The sequence below is a fragment of the Armigeres subalbatus genome, chromosome 2, assembly GCF_024139115.2.
Source record: "Armigeres subalbatus isolate Guangzhou_Male chromosome 2, GZ_Asu_2, whole genome shotgun sequence".
Lineage (NCBI taxonomy): Eukaryota > Metazoa > Arthropoda > Insecta > Diptera > Culicidae > Armigeres > Armigeres subalbatus.
The window spans coordinates 292,794,582-292,818,401 of record NC_085140.1 but is presented as its reverse complement, the minus strand read 5'-3'; the positions used below and the strand labels follow the sequence as shown (position 1 = coordinate 292,818,401).

At 40.2% G+C, this 23,820-nt stretch overlaps 2 protein-coding genes across 3 annotated transcripts in view; one reads left to right on the top strand and one right to left on the bottom strand.

Annotated features, from left to right (window-relative positions):
• The window catches only part of LOC134212419 (platelet-derived growth factor receptor beta), a 538,624-nt gene extending 519,861 nt beyond the window's left edge, over positions 1–18,763 (bottom strand). For both annotated transcript variants that reach the window (XR_009979273.1, XM_062690252.1), the window contains exon 1: positions 17,762–18,763. The gene's annotated coding sequence lies outside the window, so the exon portion shown is untranslated. The remainder of the gene's footprint in view (positions 1–17,761) is intronic.
• LOC134212420 (uncharacterized) overlaps positions 1–23,820 on the top strand; it is a 243,672-nt gene that overhangs the window by 142,927 nt on the left and 76,925 nt on the right. The window lies entirely within an intron of this gene.

Genomic DNA, 23,820 nt, shown 5'->3' with positions numbered 1-23,820 from the left:
AGCACTACTTGATTTTAAAATTTGGCTTGTAAACGTTGGTCAGCTCCCGATTGAATATTGCTTAGGATGTGCCAAGAAACTGTTCATCAAATTTGTAGATTGTAAGAATGCTGTTACAAGTGTCGAAGATAAGTTTGCGCTATTCAAAATAATTTGAGCTTTTGCATAACAGAAATTCAAAACACTAACAAAAATTTCACAAGGAAACTAGGTGTCAGCTTAGCCTAGCTTCGACAGACTAGTGGCTGTACATATCTATGGTTGCTTCCAGAATCAGTGATATTGCTCAATGAATCAACTGAACAGCTAGTTGCGATTAATCAATCATTATCACTGTGCAAGCTTCAATAACTCATTAAATATAACGGCACTGGCTAAAGAAAATTTTAAATTGGAATGCCCGCTCTTTAAAACGTATGGAAGATGAATTGTTCAACTTCCTATCCGTTCATAATGTGCACATTGCCATTATAACAGAAACATATTTAACACCTGGTTGACATCAAAAGAGATCCAAATTATTTAATTTACCGAAATGATCGAACTGATCTTGACAGCACCTGTGGTGGGGTCGCCATTGTCATTAATAGACGTATCAAACATAAATTATATTCTTCGTTTGAAACCAAAGTTTTCGAAACCTTGGGAGTTCCCGTTGAATTTTTTTTTTGGCAATTCTCTTTTATTGCTGCCTACTTGCCTTTCCAGTGCAATGGACAGCAAAGGAATTTGTTGAAAGCTGATCTTCAAATTTTAACTCGCAACAAATCAAAATTCTTCGTAATTGGTGACTTCAATGCCAAACACCGTTCATGGAATAATACTCAAAGCAATTCCAATAGCAAAAATTTATTTGAAGATTGTTCTGCGGGATATTATACTATTCAATATCCCAATGACCCAACTTGTTCTTCATCCACTCGAAATCCTTGGACAATTGATTTGGTTTTAACGGATTCAAGTCAGCTGTGTGGCCAATTGGTAACTCATGCTGACTTTTGACTCTGATCACCTTCCTGTGACATTTGAAATCTCACAGAAGCCATTTATAATCCAATCAGTTCTGCTTTGAATAATCCATAGAATTCATTGGGATTTATATAAAATGTATATCGAAAGGAATTTTGATGTTGATATTCCTCTCGATACCAAAAAAAAGTAATATTGATAATTCTCTCGTATCTTTGACAAATTTGATAGTTGATGCCAGAGGCATTGCAATTCTAAATGTGAAATTAAATTCAACTCCATTATTAATGACGACGATCTTCAGCTACTGATCCATCTTAAAAATGTGAGGCGAAGGCAATACCAAAGAACTTACGATCCCGCGTTGAAAGTTATTTGGCGAAATTTGCAAGACTTTGAGAATAATGTCTCGAAGTTGGATCCCAGTTCGAAACCATTTTGGAAATCAACGAAAATTCTAAAAAAAACCTCAAAAGCAAATTCCAGCGCTTAAAGAGGGAGAAAAAAATTTATTAACAAATGGCGAAAAAGCTCAAAAACTTGTTCAGCAGTTTGAGAGTGCCCATAATTTTAGTCTAGGTCTCACTAGTCCAATTGAGGATCAGGTTACATGGAGCTTCGAAGACATTCTCAATCAAGAGAATGTTTTTGACCCTTCGTTAGGAACTAATTTGGATGAAATGAGATCTATTAGGGGAATGACGGCTTTGGCAGGTTTTTGTTCTATTATTGTGCAAGGTTTTTATGTCTGACTATGCTCAAATTTGGCCTAAACATTCTTTGCATACAAAAGAATATTGTGGCCAAATTTCATAAAATTTGGTCGACAAAAACCCCCTGCCAATAATAGAACAAAACCTGCCAAAGCCGTTTTTCCCCTACTAGAAAATTTAAAAACAATGAAAGCACCAGAGTGATGATGGTATTTTTCTACAAACACCCGATTCTGTTTTTACACGGATTTTTTTACACGGCCGTGTAAAACAAATCTCATACAAAATTTTTGCAAAGTTGCTCCATTTTTCCATGATTCGTCGATAAATCCATAAAACTTTTTACACGGATTTTCAAATTTTGAACTAAAAACTTTTTGTACACGGAACGCATCCCCGTGTAAAAAAAAAGAATCAGAGTGTACTTATCAAAAAACCTTCCTGAGAGCTCTTTATCCTTTCTAGTTAATTTATTTAACAAATGTTTTCAATTGGCATACTTCGTAGATAAATGAAAAAAACGCCAAAAGTTGTTCAACTTTGAAGCCGGACAAAAAATCCAGCTGAGGGCTTCTAGTTATCGCTTAATCAGTTTGCTTTCTTTAATAAGCAAACTGTTTGAAAATCATTGCAAATAGAATGATGGATTCATATTAGTAGCAATTCTATTTTTTGCTGATGAGCAATTTGGTTTTCGCCATGGGCATTCAACCATTCATCAGTTATTACGAGTTACGAATTTAATTCGGTTCCAACAAATGTGGAGGATATTCGACTGGAACTGCTCTTCCTTATATAGAGAAAGCATTTGACAGTGTTTGGCATGAAAGTTTGATTGTAAAATTGATGAATTTTAATTTTCCTCTGTACATTACTAAACTGATTCAAAATTATTTATCAGATCGCTCACTGCAGGTAAACTATCAGAATTCGAAATCTCTTAGATTACTTGTAAACTAGTGTTTTCAAGGCAGCATACTGGGGCCCATATTGTATAACATTTTCAATTCTGACTTACCTGATTTACCATCGGGGCGAAGCCTTCTTGTCATTTGTAGTAGATTGCAAACAAAGTTTGGATATATTCTCCATTTACTTGCAAAAATGGAAAATTTCCCCGAATGCTTCCAAAACTCAGCTTATAATTTTCCCACATAAGCCGAGAGCTTCTTAATTGAAACCTTCTAGCAGACATATTGTCACTATGAATGGGGTTCCAATTAATTTGTCTAGCGAAGCTAAATATTTAGGACTTCTGTTGGATCAAGAATTAACTTTTAAAAGTCACATTGAAGGCATTCAAGCGAAATGTAACAAATATGTTAAGTGGCCACTTATAAACAGAAAATCAAAACTTTGCCTTGACGACAAACTTTTGATTTACAAACAAATTTTAAGACCAGCCATGTTGTATGCTGTTGTATGCTGCTACGTGCCCGCACTGAGAATGAAAGAGCGGACCGAAGTGTTTCGAGCTGCGCTGCGAGACAGGCCTTTAACAAGACCATCAAGAGAAGCAAATGAGCGTGTTTCGACAACCTATGCGAAGGTGCCAACACGAATCCGAGGGGTGACGTTTACAGGATAGTGATGGCCAAGACCAAAAAGGCCCTTCACCCCCGAACGGTTGCTGGATAGTTTGGCGAGGATTATCGAGGTCCCGTGCCACAAGTCCCTGGCCTCCTGCACCGCAAGGCAGTAAGGGTGCAGCCGAAATGGTAGCTCCGCTGATGAACGAAGAGTTACTCGCGGTGGCCAAATCCCTGGTAACGAACAAAGCTCCAGGGTCTGATGGAGTTCCGAATAGCGCTCTCAAGGCAGCAATCAAGCAAACTCAGAATATGTTCCAGGCTAGCTATGCAGAGATGCCTTGATGAGTGTGAATTCCCGAAAAGATGGAAATGGCAGAAACTGGTGTTGTTGCCGAAGTCCAGGTAACATCCGGGCGACCCATTGACGTATAGATCAATCTATCTTATAGACACGACGGGCAGAAGTTGCAAGAGGATCATCCACAACAGGCGGACCCCGTACTCAGAGGGTGCGGACGGGCTGTCAAGCAATCAGTTTGGTTTCGCAAGTGTAAGTCCACGTTGGACGCTATATTAACTCGATGGTAAAGACCGCCGAGATACCCAAAAACAATTTAAGCTGAATTAAGTTGGTCTTTGGCTGATGAAGACTATTTTTGGCTGTATAAGCGCTTTACCCACCTCCGCTTGATGTGAAGAACCCATTCAACAGCGCGAGTCGGGATGCCATCGCGCTCTCGTTACACCGGCTTGGCCTGGCGTTACACCGGTGGGCCTGTACCGAATTTTGGAAGGCTATTTCCAGAACCGTGTACTATTATACGATATCGATACCGGTCAGTCGATCATGGCAGTCATGAAGAAATCAATCACTCAGCGGGACTAACAAAATCAGCAAACATGGGCATTATTTCTCGGCATAACTGTTTCGCTAAACTATTCTCATGAATTAGGTCGTAAATTTAGTTTCGTTTTACCCTTCAGCTTCGGGAGTGTCTATAATTTCGCTTTGTATTCGTTACGCAGGCATGTTACGCATTAATCTATCGATAAATCTCTTGAATTATGAAATAAAATGTATCGTATTTGGAACAAATTCACTTTAATACTGAAAATATAATTATAACAAATGATGTGATATGGAAATATGCTTATTTTTCCTGATTTGTTTCAAAAGAAACATTTGGTTTTAATTGAGGAACATATAAAATAGAAGCATGTACCAAACAATCTTCTTAGAAAAGCAAAAACGTAAAAATTTAAAGGGATTTCAAAAATTTCTTCAGTGCAGGCTAGATAGTAAATGTAAACATGTTTTGAGACACTAACAGACCACTTATATGTATGTATGTGTGCGTAAATGTGCAAATTCTGAATTTTGGTTTATAAATCTCACTCATTTTTAAGGTATTAAACAAGATTAATTTTACAAAATTAGGCATTCATAAAGGCCAAAATATATGTTATTATTGAACACTACCTATTGAGTTTCGTTCAGATCAATGACTGATTTAGTTCTGGATTAATTAATATCGAGGGCTCTGTAAATTACGAGTATATGTATATGCTTCCAGCGTTACGAAGACGAAGGTGGTTATCGTCAACAACCGTAAGTCGGTTCAACATGCAATGATTCATGCGGGTGAAGTTGCCATCGCATCAGAGCGGAGTTTGAAGCTCGTTGGGGTCGTAATAGACGACAAGCTAACGTTCGGCAGCCATGTCGACTATGCGTGCAAGAGGGCTTCGACTGCTGTTGCGGCATTATCGAGAAGGATTTCTAACAGTTCCAAGGCCAGTAGACGTATGCTACCTGCAGACGTTGTAGTATATATTCTTAGGTACGGTGGCCCGTCCTGGGCGAAACTCTGGGGTTAACCAGTTACTTGCAGAAGCTGAAGAACACGTACCGCTTGATGTGTCTCAGAGTGATATCTGCCTACCGCACGATATCACACGATGCAGCTTGCGAGATAGCGAGCATGATGCCAGTCAGGCTGGTCATCCGGGAAGACGAGGAGTGTTGCGAGCTACGTGGTACCAGAGGAACCAGCGAACGCATCAGGGTGACTTTGCCAGATGGCAGCATGACTGGGATAACTCTTCTAAAGGTAGCCGGCTAATACCTAACATTTCGAGCTGTGGGGAGGTTCACTTCCATCTGATACTTCCATCTGATACGATTCCCAGCATTCAAGTCAGCCTCATGTGGCATGCCAGAGGTGTCAGGGGGAGTGGCAGGGTGTGCAAGAGTGAGCACACAAATAAGTCTCAAATTGGCGTGCTAGAGCGTGAATCAGGTGGCATAGTGAGCCAATAAGCCGCCTTAAAAAATGTGAATGCTGAAGCGTATCTGATGAACCCTGAGCTGATTTCCCACCTGGCCGAGAAGCTACCTGCGTTTAGCAAGCAAATGTGGGTGCGACACAAGGCGTTTCGAATAAAACAAGATACGATCTTCGATTTTCACGAGTTTTCGCGGTGGTTGGAGGATGAAATGGAAAACCAACTGGCAAGCATGAATCCAGTTTTTCTCAACAAGAAAGATCGCAGGGATGCGTTGTTCTCCAGATCCAAGCCACCTGTTCTGAATGTCAACACTCGTACAGTTGAACATCGAGGAAAATGTCCTTTTTGCAATTCTAATGATCATCTGAGCTTAGTCAAATATGAGCAATTTACCAAACTATCCATCGATCAACGTCGTTCCGCTGCAAGATCCTGTAACGTGTGTTATATATGTTTGAAGCAAGACCATTCCGTCGTAATTGTCGATCTAATAGGAACATGTTCAGTATGTAATCAGAATCACCACGAATTAGTACACTCGGATGCAATAAGGAAGGAACCTTTTCGCAAGTTCGAGAAGAAACGTGCTGAAGATGTATGTCATGTCAACAGTAAAAAATGTAACCACTATCACTCCGTGTTGGTAAAGTAAGAATTCGTAACCAAGGAGCAGTGGAGAATGTGTTCGCCCTGTTTGACGAAGGATCTTCTTTATCGATGATTGATTCGGAGCTTGCAGAACAAATGGAGCTGAACGGCCCAGTGTCTCCGGTAACCTACCGCTGGACAAATGGGATTTCACACAAGGATTCTGAATCAATGATGCTGTCTTTTCAAATTTCTGGGCCTTCCGAACAAGCTAAGTGGCACGAACTGAAAAATGTGCGTACCATCAATAATATGAATCTTCCTCGTGTGAGTCTTGAGCATCGACAAAATTAAAGATTGTACCCGCTTCTTGACGAGGAGAAACTGGAGATAATTCAAAATGTAACTCCAAAAATTTTGATTGGATCGAATAACGCTGGCCTTATCGTTCCATTAAAAAGCAGTGCAATATTCAATAAAGAGGTCTACAGCTAACGCGGTGCCATCTTGGTTGGACAATCCACGGAGAAATAGAACCTGATAGGTAGAAATATCTGATCAATTTCACGTTTTCCTTTGCTCAAGTGATCAAGATTTAGAACTAACTGAAATGATAAAGGAATTGTACAAAGTTGAATATTTTGGCATCCGTCATCAAAAAAAATGTCAGAAGAAAATGAAAGAGCTCTAGACATTATGAATCATTACACTGAAACGATGTAAGGATCGCTTTGAGAGTTAGACAAATATACCGGTATAACAATTTCGCATTTCCTGATAGCAAACCACCAAGCACTGCGACGCCTAACTATTATGGAGAAGAATATGGATGCAGATCCAAAGTTCGCTGAGCAATATTGTGAGAAAATTGAGGTTATATTCAAAAGGCTATGCTAGGAAACTGAATCGAGAATTGAATGAAACATCTAACACCTGGTATTTGCCGCATTTCAATTGTAACAACTGCAAACAAATTCCGTCTAGTGATGGATGCTAAAGCAAAAGTCTCACGGTTTCTCGTTAAATGATCTGTTGCTGAAAGGACCCGATTTCGTTCCACCGTTGATAGCAGTACTGATGAGGAGGAAGACAAAAGAAAATAGCTTTCATGGCAGATATCAAGAAATGTTTCACCAGGTTCGTATCAGAGATCAAGATCAAAATTCTCAAAGGTTTTTCTGGCGTGGCATGAATCGTACAAATCCCCAGAAGTCTACGTAATGATGGCTATGATAATCGGTGCAGTATCATCCCCTTCTATTGCACACAATTCATAAAGAATTTCAACGCAAGTGAACTTGAAGATCGTCTCCCTGGGTACTACGTCCAATTGTCAAACAACATTACGTCGATGATTATTTTGATTCAACTGACACAGAAGAACAAGCAATTGTTTTAGTGAAGAATGAATATTATTGCGGCACATGAACACGGCGGATTCAAGCTCGTCAAATTTGTATCAATTCAAAAGCTGTATTGAATTCTATCGATCTTTCTTTGAGAGCTGACTCGTGTAAAGATGTCCGTGTTCTCAGTCTACAGTGGAACCTTACTACCGATGAATTGGTTTTCCTTTGAATTTCCCAAAGCTTGACAACGGTATCCGATCTGGAACAGACATTCCACTAATCAGCAGTTATTGCAGTTTATGATGGGTATTTTCGATCCCTAAACATACTATGTCCTATCACAATCCATTTGAAAATATTGTTTCAAGATTTATGGCGTCTACAAATTGATTGGGACGATAGACTACCCGATGGGTTGATTGCGAAATGGAATGAATGGCTTCAACAAACAGCAACGCTTAAGGAAGTTAGAATACCAAGATATTATTTTCCAAATATTTCGTCGTTTAAAAGTATACACCGAGGAAAATATCCGCATAAATGTTATGTGTGAAACTACATATTTTTTTGCAATTAGCTTCTACTAATAATATGTATGTTCGGGAACATAAAAGTTATTAGGTTTCGGACAAATGAAACCTATGTCGTCATGTCAAATAAAAATCATATATGAGGCTTGTAACATTCATTTGCCGAAGCAAAATAAAATTTATGTTTCTGAATAATGGAATATAATAATGAATATTGCATTATTGTTGTTTGCAATAAAATAAATGTTTTGTATATTTTAATATATTTAATAAGAAATTTCAACAGATATTTATCATTTTATTTTGAGAAAAACTGGGGCTAGACAAAAGTTGATAAGAGAACCAGAAAGAGAGACCAACGGTGTCCATAATTCTGTCGATACCAGTCTTCCGATGCGTGCTTCCGATGTGGCGATGTCAAATCCTGTTTCGTACTCGCGTACTACGAGCTCCGCGAATCCATGAATGGAAAACTTACGGGATTTCGGTTTATCCTCCGTTAAAATATAATCACTTGGAGGAAGGTTTTTTTTCTCCACAGGTGTTCCCGGAAGTGTTTGAATGGTGCCGTCCCGCGAAGCGCGATCTTTCGGATCTACATGTTTGTTTCTCTTTTGTACATGGGGCTAAATGTTGGTTAATTCCTGGACAGAAGCTTAATTACTGGAATAAGTTCTGCGAATGCATAGCCTGAAACCTCATGGTCACACGCCGCGGCTTTTGCTTTCCATGGTGCTTTTCCCCTGCCACAGCCCTTGCTATTTTGCGGTTCTGTCTGTCGTGAATTCGACCCAATGTTTACATCCGGAAACTGCATAATTATATCCGGATCTGCAATTACATATATGAAACATGTGAAATCAAGGAAATTGCATAAAATTTCAAACAAAACTTACCAGAAGCACAATTTGCTGCTTGGCAATGGTGTGTTCACCGAGGTGTTCACTTCTGGCTCAGTTCGCGACACAAATCTCTCGAACCTAAAATTTATGTGGGAAAGGAATATAATTTTCGACTATGCGATTCGATTAATATTGTTTATGTGTCGCGAACATAAAGAACATATTTCACTCATATAGAGGTTATAAACTACCCTATTGATTAATGTAATTACTCAAATAAAAATTAAGTTTGTAGTACCTTATGAAATATACTGGTAAGAACCAAATAAACTTTACATTTGAATTTTTATTAGTGTAGAGCTTCATGCTTTTTCGGATGCAAGCGATAAAGCCTTTGCCAGCGTAATTTACTTGGTACACCGATGTTCGGATAAATCGCACGTTGCATTGGTTCTGGCAAAGTCACGTGTAGCTCCTTTGAAGTCACAAACTGTTCCAAGACTTAAATTCCAAGGATGTGTGCTGTCCAGTCAAATGATGAAAGTAATACAGACTGAGCTAGAAATCGAAGTGTCTTCAACTTACTTTTGGACGGATTCTAAAATATGTTTAGCTTGGCTTTGTACGAAAGAGAAACTTGCAGCCTATGTAGGATCACGAGTTTCCAAAATTAAAGAAAATGGACATAACACTAGAATGTGGAACTGGGTTCCACCAAATTTGAACGTTGCAGATCTCGCGACAAAATCGTCTAAATTTGCAAACATGTCAGTGTGGTTGCATGGTCCGGAATTTTTGAGCCAACATTCGAGTGAATGGCCAAAACAGGAATGTGTTACTTTGTCGTCTGATGAAACTGTAAATTTTCATGTGGAGATAGCAGCTGATGAAGAATCGGTCTTCCATCAAGTACATGAGCACGAAAATACTATAAACTTACCCGATATTCGACGATTCTCTGACTACAACCGTTTAATAAGATCAACCGCTTATTATTTGAAAATGAGAAAAATCCTATCACTTTCAAAACACGAAAAACCAAAGAAGTTTACAATCAATGTGCACGATATGGACGAAGCAAGAAACATGTGGTATAAACAAGTTCAAATTGAATCCTTTTCCGATGAAGTTAGCAGCCTGAGAACAACTGGATTTGTGAAAAAATCAAGCCGTTTATATGCATATTCTCCTTTTATGATTGATGGAATTATCAGGATGAGAGGACGTATTCAAGATAAGAACAAACCTTTCGCTGTTAACAATCCCGTCATATTACCCGATAATCATAATTTTACTAATTTGTTGATTGAAACGTTTCATAAAGCAAATGCTCATCAAGGATTGGAAACAATTATAAATAATTTGATGCACCGTCATCGTATCTTAAAGATTCGTTCTCAAGTCAAAAAATTCAGAAATTCCTGTATTAAATGCAAGGAGGCACGCGGAAAACCGAATATAGCACAAATGGGAAATTTGCCATCAAAAGGAATAATTCCTTTTTTCCTTTCACACACACTGGGATTGATTATTTCGGTCCACTGTTGGTAAAGATTGGACGGCGTATTGAGAAACGTTGGGTCGTGTTATTCACTTGTATGACCAGTCGAGCAGTACATTTGGAAGTGGTTCCATCTTTGGATACAAGCAGTTGTATAATGGCCATAAGGTGTTTCATGGCGGTTCGCGGCGTTCCTCAAAAAATTCTTACTGATAACGGTACAAACTTTACGGGTGCAAATCAAGAGTTGAAGAAATTGACTAAAGAACTCGACCAGCAGCAAATTGAAGAAACTCTAAGCGTGAGAGGTGTAGAGTGGAGTGTCATACCACCAGGATCGCCACATTTCGGAGGATATTGTGAACGATTAGTACGTTTAGTCAAAACAGGTCTAAGCGCTATGTTGAAGGAAAGGCATCATACGGATTTAGTTCTTCGTACTACCTTATGTGAAGTTATGAATATCATCAACAATCGACCATTAACAGAAATTTCAAATGACCCTCAAGATCCTGAACCAATATCTCCAAACATGCTGTTACTTGGAAGAAATAACCACATGCAGTATGATCACGATTTCGATGAAAGCAATTTGGATTGTAGAGCAGCTTATAAGCATGCGCAAATATTTGCTGATCGTTTCTGGCGTAAATGGGTGTCGGCTTACCGGCCAAATTTAATGAAGCGACAAAAATGGCAAGATAACCGAAAGTATTACGAGTTTGCAGTAGGTGATCTAGTTTTGATTGTGGACGAAAATCTTCATCGTGGATGTTGGCCTAAAGGTGTTATAGAGAATGTAAATTATGGACCAGATGGAAAAGTACGAACAGCGACGATACGAACAGCCATCCTTGTCAGACCAACTTCGAAAATAATACTGTTACAAGCTAGTTTTTTTCATTACCTTAACAACCATTGTGTAGAGCAGATCAATAAATAATTAGTTAAATTTTCACACCGTATAAAAGTCGGGTTTCAGTTTAAAAAAAGAAAAGAAGAATTTTCAGGTTAGTGTCCCTGTTCAAGGTCGGAGCCATCCTGAGTGCCCGACCGACTGAAGTAACAACGGTGATCAACACGCGTCGGAGTCGTCCGCCGCGGCTAAACATTGGGCGGCTACAAGACGGTAGACTAGCCCAAGACTACGCGCAGCAACGGTAAAGTGGCACTCCCAACGGAAGAGCAGCTAGGCGCAGCATCTCTGGCTGGAGAGATATTCGATCCGCCATTGGAAGCACCGCAACCGCTGCACTTGGCACGGTGGCTCCGGATCAGAGAAACGACTGGTATGACGGCGCATGTGAGCAGTTAGTTGAGGAGAAGAATGCAGCATGGGCGAGATTGCTGCAACACCGCACGAGGGCGAACGAGGCACGATACAAACGGGCGCGGAACAGACAAAACTCCGATTTTCGGAGGAAAAAGCGCCAGCAGAAGATCGAGACCGTGAAGAGACAGAGGAACTGTACCGCGTTAATAACGCACGAAAGTTCTATGAGAAGTTGAACCATTCACGTAAGGGCCACGTGTCACAGCCCGATATGTGTAAGGACATAAACGGGAGCCTTCTTACTAACGAGCGTGAGGTGATCCAGAGGTGGCGGCAGTACTACGAAGAGCACATGAATGGTGATATGGCAGACAACGGTGGCGGTATGGTAATGAACCTAGGAGCACGCGCGCAGGACATGCGACTTCCGGCTCTGAATCTCCAGGAAATCCAGGAGGAGATCGGCCGGCTGAAAAACAACAAAGCCCTTGGAGTTGACCAACTACCAGGAGAGCTGTTTAAACACGGTGGTGAAGCACTGGCCAGAGCGCTGCACTGGGTGATTACCAAGGTTTGGGAGAATGAGGTTCTGCCGCAGGAGTGGATGGAAGGTGTCGTGTGTCCCATCTACAAAAAGGGCGATAAGCTGGATTGTAGCAACTACCGCGCAATCACATTGCTGAACGCCGCCTACAAGGTACTCTCCCAAATTTTATGCCGCCGACTAACACCAATTGCAAGAGAGTTCGTGGGGCAGTACCAGGCGGGATTTATGGGTGAACGCTCTACCACAGACCAGGTGTTCGCCATTCGTCAGGTATTGCAGAAATGCCGCGAATACAACGTGCCCACACATCATCTATTTATCGATTTCAAAGCCGCATATGATACAATCGATCGGGACCAGCTATGGCAGCTAATGCACGAAAACGGATTTTCGGATAAATTGATATGGTTAATCAAGGCGACGATGGATCGGGTTATGTGCGTAGTTCGAGTTTCAGAGGCATTCTCGAGTCCCTTCGAAACGCGCTCGAAACGCCTTCGTGTTTGCTATTCAACATCGCTTTGGAGGGAGTAATACGAAGGGCAGGGATTGACACGAGTGGTACGATTTTCACGAAGTCCGTCCAGTTATTTGGTTTCGCCGACGACATTGATATCATGGCACGTAACTTTGAGAGAATGGAGGAAGCCTACATCAGACTGAAAAGCGAAGCTAAACGGATGGGACTAGTCATACGTCGAAGACGAAGTACATGATAGGAAGAGGCTCAAGAGAGGTCAATGTAAGCCACCCACCACGAGTTTCTATCGGTGGTGACGAAATCGAGGTGGTAGAAGAATGTGTGTACTTGGGCTCACTGGTGAGGCGCATAGTGGCTGGAAATCGTACGTACTTTGGACTCCATAAGACGCTCCGATCGAATAGAGTTCGCCGCCGTACCAAACTGACTATCTACAAAACGCTTATAAGACCGGTAGTTCTCTACGGACACGAGACCTGGACGATGCTCGTGGAGGACCAACGCGCACTGGGAGTTTTCGAGAGGAAAGTGTTGCGTACCATCTATGATGGGATGCAGATGGCGGACGGTACGTGGAGGAGGTGAATGAACCACGAGTTGCATCAGCTGTTAAGAAAACCATCCATCGTTCACACCGCGTAAGTCGGAAGACTGCGGTGGGCCGGGCACATAGTCAGAATGTCGGACAGTAATCCAGTGAAAATGGTTCTCGTCAACGATACGACAGGAACAAAGAAAGCGAGGTGCATAGCGGGCAAGGTGGATCGATCAGGTGGAAGACGATTTGCAGGCCCTCCGCAGACTGCGTGATTGGCGAAGTGCAGCCATGGACCGAGCTGAATGGAGAAGACTTTTATGTGCAGCACAGGCCACTCCGGCCTTAGTCTGATAATAAAAGTGATCATCTAAGTTAGTCTCACATGGTGCATATAGGGCGAGCACCAAAGTTAGGCTCATATGGTATGTTAGTGGTGAGCATCAAAGTATGGCTCATATGGTGCGTCAGCAAGAATGTCAGGGTGTGTTAGAGAGAGTTTTTGGCATAAAGTCTTAATTTCAGTTTCAACACAAGGTTTTGTTTTACTACTGTCCGGATTTGCGTAAGAATTTTCGAAGGAATTCCTTCAGATGTCCCTTACGGAATTCTTGTGAAAGTTTCTAAAGTAATTTCCGAATGATTTTTTAGTATTAATTTAGAAGTTTATATAAAAACTTCAAAGAAATGAAAATTCTTTTGAAAATTTGCTTCGTGGATGACTTTATCAGTTGAGCAAATTATTTCAGAAATTCTATAGGAAAATATTTTCAAAAAATTATTCGAGTGGTTCATTGTACATTTTTTCAAGAATACATTCTGAAATTCCTCCTGAAATATATTTGGAAACTCCTGCCGGAATTTCTTCCAACATTTCTCCAGAAAATTCTTCAGAAATTCTTTCGGGTACTCTTCCAGGAATAATTTATAAAATTCCCACAGTAGTTCATTTGAATATTCCTCCAGGGTCCTCCCGAAAGACCTTTATAAATTTATACAGAAGTTCCTTTAATAAACATTGTAATTTCTGAAGGATTTTATACGAGATTCCCGAAAGAATGATCAAAGGAAATTCCGAAGGAATTTCACAACTGAATCTCCGAAGATCTAAAGGAATCACTAGAAGATTTGCTAAAAAAAAGGAGGAATGACCGACGGTATTCCGATAAGAATTTCGAAAGAATTCCTGAGGTTTGGAGAAATTCCTGATGGAAATTTCGAAGGTATTTTAAGAATTTCTTCCTAGAGTTTTCGAAGGGATTAATTGAGAAAGTACTAGCAGAATTTCTAGAATATATTCCAAAGAAATTTCCGAAGAAACTCCTGAAGGAATTTGCAAAGGCATTCCTAATGAATCACCGGAAAAAACTAATGGAATTTCCGAAGGTATTGCTAAAACAATTGCGTAGGTATTCCCGAAGAAACTTCAGAAGGATTTTCTAAAAGAAATGGTTTTCGATATTTCTTTTAATTCCTTTTTTTGAATTTCCAAAGGAATCTTCCAATTTATCTCCGAAATTACAATTTATTTTTGTATTTCCCAATTTCTAAATTTCCTCGGAAATGCCTTCAGAAAATCATTCAGATTTCCTTAGAGGAATTCCTTCAAAAATACTTTTACAAATTCGTCTAGAAATTTCTTCGCAAATTCATCTAGAAATTCCTTCGAAAATCCTTTAGGAATACTTTTATGGGATCCATCAGATTTTGTTTTCGAATTCCTACGGAAAACCCTTCAGCTATTCGTTTTAGAATATCTACGGAAATTGTTTCAGGAAAGCCTCACAACATTCTTTAAAGAGATTTTTTTTATGAGTTTCTTTATGTATTCCTTTGTAAATTGCCTTGAGATTTCCTGCAGAAATTGAATTAGGAAATCCTTTAATTTTTTAAAGAAATTGAATCAACAATCATTGAAGGATACTCTCAAACAAATGCTTCCAGTAATTAATCAGAAAATCCTTTCCGAAACTCTAGTAAGACATTCTTAGAATTTCTTTAAAATTTATCTTAAAAATTTCTTTAGAAATTGTTTTAGGAATCCTTCGGAAATAATTTAAAAGAGCTCCTTTGCTAATTTCATCTGGAAATTCCTTTGATATTTCCGTTAGAAGCCCATACAAAATATTCTTTAGGATTTCCTATTCCATTCTTTAATAAATTTCCGGAAAAAAATCTCCAACAAAATATGTTTCTGGAATAATTTCAGCAGTACTTTCATATGGTTTCACTAAAATGAATCGGAAGTTCCGACGGGATTTCTGGATGAATTTACGAAGGCTTTTCCGAAGGAATCCCAGGAGGAATGAGAAAAAATAAAGGCGTAATATTTTAGATTATCTCTGGAGGGAATATCTGAAGTGGAAAGAATTTCTAAAGGATTTTTCAGAATGAACTATCGAATAAATTTTTAAAGCCTGATAGATTTTCGGATAGATTTTGCATAGGAATTGCTGAAGGCATTTCCGAAGGAATTCTCACAGGAATTTACGAAGTAATTTCCAATACCAATACAAAACTACCGGAAAATGTGTATTGAAATTTCTAAAGAAATCCTTCGGAAGTTTTTCAAGAATTAATCAAAATTTAAGGAAAAAAAATTCTGAAAAAAATTAGCGAATATAATTACTTGTCATAAGACGAGTTTGTACTATCCCATTTAATTCAGGAGATGGGATACTACAAACTCGTCTTATGACAATTGATAACGTTCCACTAAAAGTTCAAAATAATCTTCTTATCAGATATGATTAAATTTGAGTCAAATATTCGGCTTAGCTTCGCCAGTGATCATAAAAATTTGCGGAAAATCGTTTTTTTTTCTCAAGACAGTTTTGGCGTATAATTAAATTTCAGTAAAATTTTCGATTTAGTGGATCAAGTGCCCCAGCTTAACTCCACCAGTGTTCCAAGACTAATAAGAACCACCATAACAAAATACTTTGATATGAAAATAGCTCAACCATTTTGAAACGTCAACGCAAAGATTATGTTCTAATAACAAACAATGACGTTTTCGTTATTTACGAATCTATGTCCGAAAATACTTGGCGCATCCAAAAACTATCCATTCACAAACTATCGTTTATACATATTTATTAGTATGAGCATTATCTCTTCACATATGTATATGCCAAAGTAAGTACAAGAGAGCCATAATAATTTTGTTTGTTTATTGGCTGTAGCAAATTAAATTCGATTTGAACCTTCCTACAATGCTCGGGGTGAGAGATCACTGTGATCACATAAAGTGTGAATTTGCTCGAACTCTCTAGAAGGGTTATTATAGAATTTAATTTATTACAAATAAATGCAAACCCTTAACATATCTATGAAGGAGGATAGAGAATCGTGCTCTATTGGTGAATTGTATAGAGCTGATACTTTTTTTTATGCTAAACAACACAATTATCATCCCGATCCCAAGCGGCAGTGCCATGGTCCAACACGCACTAATAAAATATTCTGCCGCACAAAGCATGAATATTGAACTTTTCATTTTGCGGTCCAACCGAGCTAAATCAAAGCCACTATTTTTTTTGTTAAATCATTTCACTTTAAAAAAGCATTTGTGCCATTTATTTTTTACTCATACAGGATTATCTATTGCTTTAGGCGAAGAACGCCAATACACTGATTTTGAGCAATGATGATGGTCATGGTGGTCATTCAATGGAGAAAGCATAAAAATCACGCTATGGCTCAAACAGATTAAATTGACCACGATTTTTCGGTCGAAGAGTTTGGCTGGTTTCGACTGCTAGCTCATTTGAATCGAGTATGAGTTTTGAACAGCAGTTTTAGTTTTTCTCAACACTTCCAATGCAAGACGTTAAAAGTTTTCCAATCATAAAAAGGTTAAGATCTGCCGCTCTTGGAAATTTTCAAGTTTTGTTTCCCGTTTCTTAAAATTCTTTTCACCTAGGTTTGTATAATCTTTCATTCATTTCATTTATTTAGTCTACATCTATACAGATAACACTGAATCAACAATTTGACGCCACAATACACGGTTCGAGGCCGCATCTCTCCATCCTCGAATACGCCCCACGCTCGCCAAGTCGTTCTGCACCTGGTCTGCCCATCTCGCTCGCTGCGCTCCACGTCGTCTCGTACCTGCCGGATCGGAAGCGAACACCATCTTTGCAGGGTTGCTGTCCGGCATTCTTGCAACATGCCCTGCCCATCGTACCCTTCCGGCTTTAGCTACCTTCTGGATACTGGGTTCGCCGTAGAGGCTGGGCGAGCTCATGGTTCATTCTTCGCCGCCACACACCGTCTTCTTGTACACCGCCAAAGATGGTCCTAAGCACCCGTCTCTCGAATACTCCGAGTGCTTGCATAATATGTATAATCTTATTTTACTTTATTTTATTGCAAAGAATGAGTATTGAGTAGTCGACAATCTCGCATCTTAACCCTGGAGAGCGAAAAAGATACCCCAAATCATATTTAAATCCATCGTATAGTGTGGGGCTAATAGTAATTTCATCCGATAAAGGCGTGGTTCTCTATAAAGCCATGAATTTCCAATGTTGTAATCAGGTAATTCGCGTCAAACATTAAAATTTGGAACGGCACTGTAGGTACTTTACAAAGCAATTTTACTCACCTCTATTTTAGGACCAGCATCGATAATTTGTTTTCTTGGTCATGTCGAGTTGGTCTCTCCAATGTGCCAGAAATAAAGTAACACCTTATTCTTGGCTCCGCAATAGATACGTTCCTTATCGTACAGGGCACCACAATTCAGATAGGCGAGACAAGGCGCTTTTCTTCGTTATTTGCCGAAATCTTATCACCTGTCGCAATATGTTTCTGTGTTTCCACCGTACTGGCCATTTACGTTGTTCAGTTGTTGGTTATCAATGATATCACACGCTGACGACGACACCACTCCTAAGTGCGAACGCTGTCGGGCGATATAAGATGTGTGGACGATGATTTAACGATTTCCCAATGTATATGACACTGTGTACGAATCACTCGTATTGAGTTGGAATATGGAATTTAACCGCGGCTTACATTCTTCAATCTTTCGATTCCGATCGGATTCAAACAGAAAACAATTTATTTTTACTCCCAGCACTGACAACACCACTATCCAAATCGAATTATAATCGTATATACGACTTATAAACAGTGTCGAGATGGCGTGTTTCTCACATTTATCGCACCGTGGATTTCAATTAACGTAATGGTTAATTTGATACACCGCCCCTTTTATTGGGAGGTCACTCTCTTCAAACAATCCGCAAGTGTTAAACGATAATTAATAATTCATGAAAGAAAGAACAACACCACTTTCCTGCACGTGCTATCTACCACCAACCGTTTCCACTGGAGTAAACTCTAAACTGTTTATATGACCGCGTGATCGACAATTTACACATGAGGGAATTGAAATTTTGTGTAAACACTATCTATCGGCCGTCGTTTGCTATTCACGCGCCTTGCCACCAATCATCATCAGCTCATCCAATCGTCAAACTATTCATTTTCCGTAGCATTTCTGCTGTCTTCCCAGTAATCCAGAAACTCACTGTAAACACGGTGTCACTCGGGCTAGTAACCGATCCCCAATATCCCGGCGAGGTACGTCCAACAGGTCCGGCTGTCGACGTACTACTGACTCGCAAATTATCGTCAGTGCAGTATATGGCGGTGTAAACGGCCAAGCACTGTACCTTCTTTTCGATGCGTATCCGCTTCGCAATGTCTCGTTCTGTGCTGGGAGGAAATGGGTGCCATCGTTATTGCCTTTGAAGCGTCGTCGGTCGGTGTCACAGTTATGATGTTGGAAAGCTTACCCATCAGTTGATGGGGTGTGAAAATGCTAGGAATTGGCTTCGAATGCATCCGGGGAAAGTGTTACAGGACGCGCAACAGGATGACAGGATGGCATTGCTAATTTTGAAAATAGGGTTGTTTCGTATTTGTATGACTAGTTAGACGATACGAAAAAGTGGGCACAGTAAAAGGTGATATTACCGATAAGGAAATCACCTTCGATGATTTTTTTCTCATTAGTTCGTCAGTAAACCTTGATCAGCTGGCAGCAGAAATGGGTAGATGATTACATTCAACTGGCCCACTGGTGTCTAACGGTTTAATGAATATGGGGCGAGCCTTCATTCGAACCATGTGTCATGTCATGTTATATTACTGCACATCTTTTCAGAGTAGGGCTCTCAGAAGGCAAGGGTTCGTTCTCAAATTACGCAACGCTAAATTAGGCAACTTTGGACCCTCTCCCTCCCCCTCGTAACACATTTTGTACAAAAGATTTTGTTTTTTTGTTTGAAACGTAACGCTCGGCCTGACCCCCTCCAGCGTTACGTAATTTGTGTTGGCGGCGCAGACTATCAGGATATTGACCATGTGGTGTGGGTGAGCGTAGAGCATCGTGGCCCCAGATCGGCGCTTACATCTTCGGGTCCGAGTAAAACAATCAAAGCCTATTAGGGAAGTATTGGCGAGTCACGATCTCGAATACATGTCCCTTTTCCACCGATTCATGAAAGCTTAAGACTGTAATCATAGTCCGCCCAACCCCTTGTATGTCGTACTCATCCCGGGAGCAACTTGACATATCTCGAGCAACATAAGAATAGGTCCGTGGTCACGTTCTGAGACGTGGGTGGGACAAGCAAATATTTTGAAAATACGGAAAAAGATAAATTTGTTTTATTATGGTAACGGTACCAATAATGCAGGTATTAGCAGATCCATAAAAGAAAAAAAAATAGCTAATAATTATGGAAAATTTACAGCTATAATATCTTATTTTGAGCTTTTTAGTGGAATGTATTCACTTGTCATAAGACGAGTTTGTACAATCTCATTGAATTCCACCACTTAATTGTATCTTGACAGATACGTATTTTTACCTCAACAGTCGAGTCAAGTACGAGACACTGAAGACGGCCTTACTGTTGAGGTCTAAATACGTATCTGTCAAGATGAATTAATGAATCAATATACAATCTTATGACAAGTGATCAATCCAGTATTTTGTGCTGGGTAATGGCAGTTTGAGTTCGCTCCATTTTGACATTAGGGGAGACTGGGGAGACTTGATCCCCTTTTCTGATTTCCTATGTATCACAGACAAAAATCGACTATTAAAATTTTCGGAGGAAGTTGATCCCTCTTCAAGAACTTGCTTTGATAAAATTAGAAAGATGCCTTCAGATTTTTAAAAATATTTTTCCTTCGAAATACGCGGAATTTTTGAATTGCTGTGCGTATACATAAACGATTTTGACGTAGGACTTACGTCTCTCTTTACTATACCGGGTGCCATTCCAAAATATTCAAATCGACCGCGTTACGCTGTGTTGAAAGATTTTAAACGTTAATAGCGTTCGTCTCAATGAACGAATTTCTGCGGTAAGCCCCTCAATCGACAGATTTCAAGTATGCCTTTCATGTCCATGCTTGATAAGACCCGAAAACTTGGTTCAATAGGCATGAAACTGTTTTCAATGAAAAACATTGAGATCAAGGGAACCTATAAATATGGGCACCGCATAATTCTTGCATCATTCTATTACCACGTTCTGATTGGTGCAGACACCAGTGAATTAGCAGCCGCTGGGTCTGCCGAGAAGCCATAAAATAGCGCAGCGCGATTTTTTCCTTTCATTCTGACCGGGACAAGCGAAGCAACCGCATCATCGATTGAACAGCACTCCACACCTTTTAGCAGGGAATGAAGTCTGCACCGACCGGCAGCACCATCAAGCCACCATCATCAGCCGAAACCTAGCCAGTACAGCAGCAGTCCACCCTACAGACCCGACAAAGCAGCAATGCTGAGCAGATACTGGCAGCAGCAGCAGAGTCGAGCCGAGACCGGCCGGCATCGGTGATGAGCCGAGACAGGCTGAAGAAAAGCCACATGATGCAGCAAGTATGTCCAAAAAACAAACGGTTCTTCAGAGAGCCAATAATAGAGATCAATATCAAAGCTTTCAATACCCTTCGGGATAGAAATTGTACTTGGGTGCCAAATCCAATATTCTAGTGATAAAATTTTATGCGTGATTTTCATAAATAGTGGATAATTTTTCTGATTTAACCGCGAAGTGGACGAAGGACTTCAACGACCTAAAAACCATAAGATGTCCAAATCTCTCACATAATATTTGGATATTTAGATTAAAAAAAAAACACCGATAACAGCTCAAACATTAATAAACTATCAATCGATTTTTCATCAAATGTTGGATTTTTTGGCATTGATCAAGAAATATCTAGATAAACATTGTTTGATACTGACCGCACACAAAGCGAACGTGACTGAATGATCGTCCCATGTTACCAATTCTAAATCTTATCACCCGAAATCCCATGTCCGGGTGTTTCCTTCCATCTACTACTAACAATGTTGTCTCAGAAAAGAACAAGTACTTCTCACCTGAACTGCAATTTTAAGCTCGCCTGCCCGGCCTGTATCAAGCGAAAAGTTCCGTTAGGAAATAGACGCCAGCAGCGAGCAACAAGCGTAAAAAAGAAGAAGCCCTTCTCGAACGCGTTGATGGTGATGACGCTTTGGCTGACAAAGAAGCGGGATACAAGACACTGGCTGATTGGCCCTGCAATTGGGAAGCAGAGAAGATACAAACTAAGGTATACCAGAAAAGTGCATTCGCTCGCAGAGCATTCAGTCTTTTATACCATCACTAAAAATTCGCGGTTATTTGAAAGATCGTTTTCTTACTTTTTGCACTTAGCCGACGCAAGCAGCCTTTTTCAAGGCTCTAAGAGTTAAAATAATGTTCTCCTTCAGTCGCTATCGCACGGATTAGGAGGCCCTACATCCCCTGCTGGGCCAATTTGTGGCTTATTTCAGGCAGTCCTTCAGTGGGAAGGTTGCCTCTGTCGAGGCTAATATTCCGTGAGCGGACAGATACTTCCTGAATTGTTTTTGATGATTCTTGTTCGAGGTAGATTTGATTTCTGTGTCGGTTTGATGAGAAGATTTTGCCAAGGAATGGTATGCAACGCCGATTATTTATCCAAAATAGTTGATGTGAGAAATTTGGACATATTATGTATCTTAAAGGCATGGTCAAGTCAAGTCCTACGTCCACTTAGCGGTTATGTCACAGACATTACCCACTGTTCGTTTTTGTCATTGAACTCGACAGCAAATGCAATTTTAAAATTTGACTTGACCCCCTTTCTACGATATCTACGCAATAAATATTTTTTTCTGCCAACCCTTCATCAAATCTGTCAAATCTACGAAAAAAAAATAAAAGCCTGAGATCGAGCCTGAGAACAGATTTATATATTTTTGATTTTTTTCGCCAAATTTTTGTATGAATGATTAGGGGGATCAAGTGTACCCATGTTGAGGCAATAACTTCAAACCCAAATATCCTAAAACTTTGATGGAATGTTGACATTTTCATCAGTACAGATCATTAAGCATATTTATAGCTTTGTGCTGTGAAAAACCAGATAGACCCTATTCTGGTGAATGGGTGCCATTTCTTGGATGTTATCGATGTGCGGACATTCAGAGGTCCGAACATTGACTCTGATCACTACCTCGTTGTCAGTAAAATTCGATCACGGTTGCCAACTGTATCGAACGAAAGATCACAGCGAACGATGCGTTAAAATATACAGCGATTGTCGGCGGAAGGAGTATCGGCTGAGTACCGCCAGAAGCTCGACGAACGGATAAGTGCAATCAACATTAGCGACAACATCAACGATCTATGGGAGAGAAGTTGTAGGCACTGCACAGAGGCGATCCACGACGGGTTGGATCGAAGTGGAGTGTCAGAGAGTGACAGACGAGAAGAACGTTGCCAGAAGCCGGATGTTGGTGTCGAGTACCCGATCGAATAGAGATCGGTACAAGGAAGCAAGAGCAGCCGAAAAACGAACCCACCACAGGAAGAAAAAGGAGTACGAAGAACAAGTTATTAGTGAGGCGCAGGAAAAAATGGAGCAAAATGATATGCGGAGGTTTTATAAATGGAGCTGTGGAGTCACCTACACTAGATGAGGTTAAAAAACCTGTTAAAGAGCTGAAAAACAATAAGGCTGCGGGGAAGGATCAGCTCCCGGCTTACCTTCTCAAACATGGCAGTGAGCAGCAGCAGTGAGCAGTTCTGCATCATATTATGTCGAAAATATGGGTAAACGAGGAAATGGCTGCTAGCTGGTTAGACGGCCTCATTTGCCCTCTCTTCAAGAAAGGGAGAAAGGGCACAGACTGGAGTGCGCCAATTACCGGGGTCCTTAATTCGGCGTACAAAATTATGTCCCGTATTATGTTCAGCAGGTTGAGACCGCTTGAAGAGTCCTTCGTCGGCGAATACCAAGCAGGTTTTCGTGAGGGCCGATCAACGACACATCAAATATTCACCCTGAGACAAATCCTTGATAAATTACGGGAGTACAACTTGCAGACACATCACCTGTTTATTCATTTCAAGGCGGCATATGATTCAGCGAAACGGAATGAAATATGGCAAATTATGCTTGAACATGGGTTTCCGGCGAAACTGATACGGCTGATTCGTATAACGTTGGACGGATCGAAATCAAGTGTAAGGGTTGCGGATAAAATATCGACGTCATTTGTTAACTTAGATGGATTAAAGCAGGGTGATGTACTCTCGAGTCTACTGTTCAATATAGCGCTCG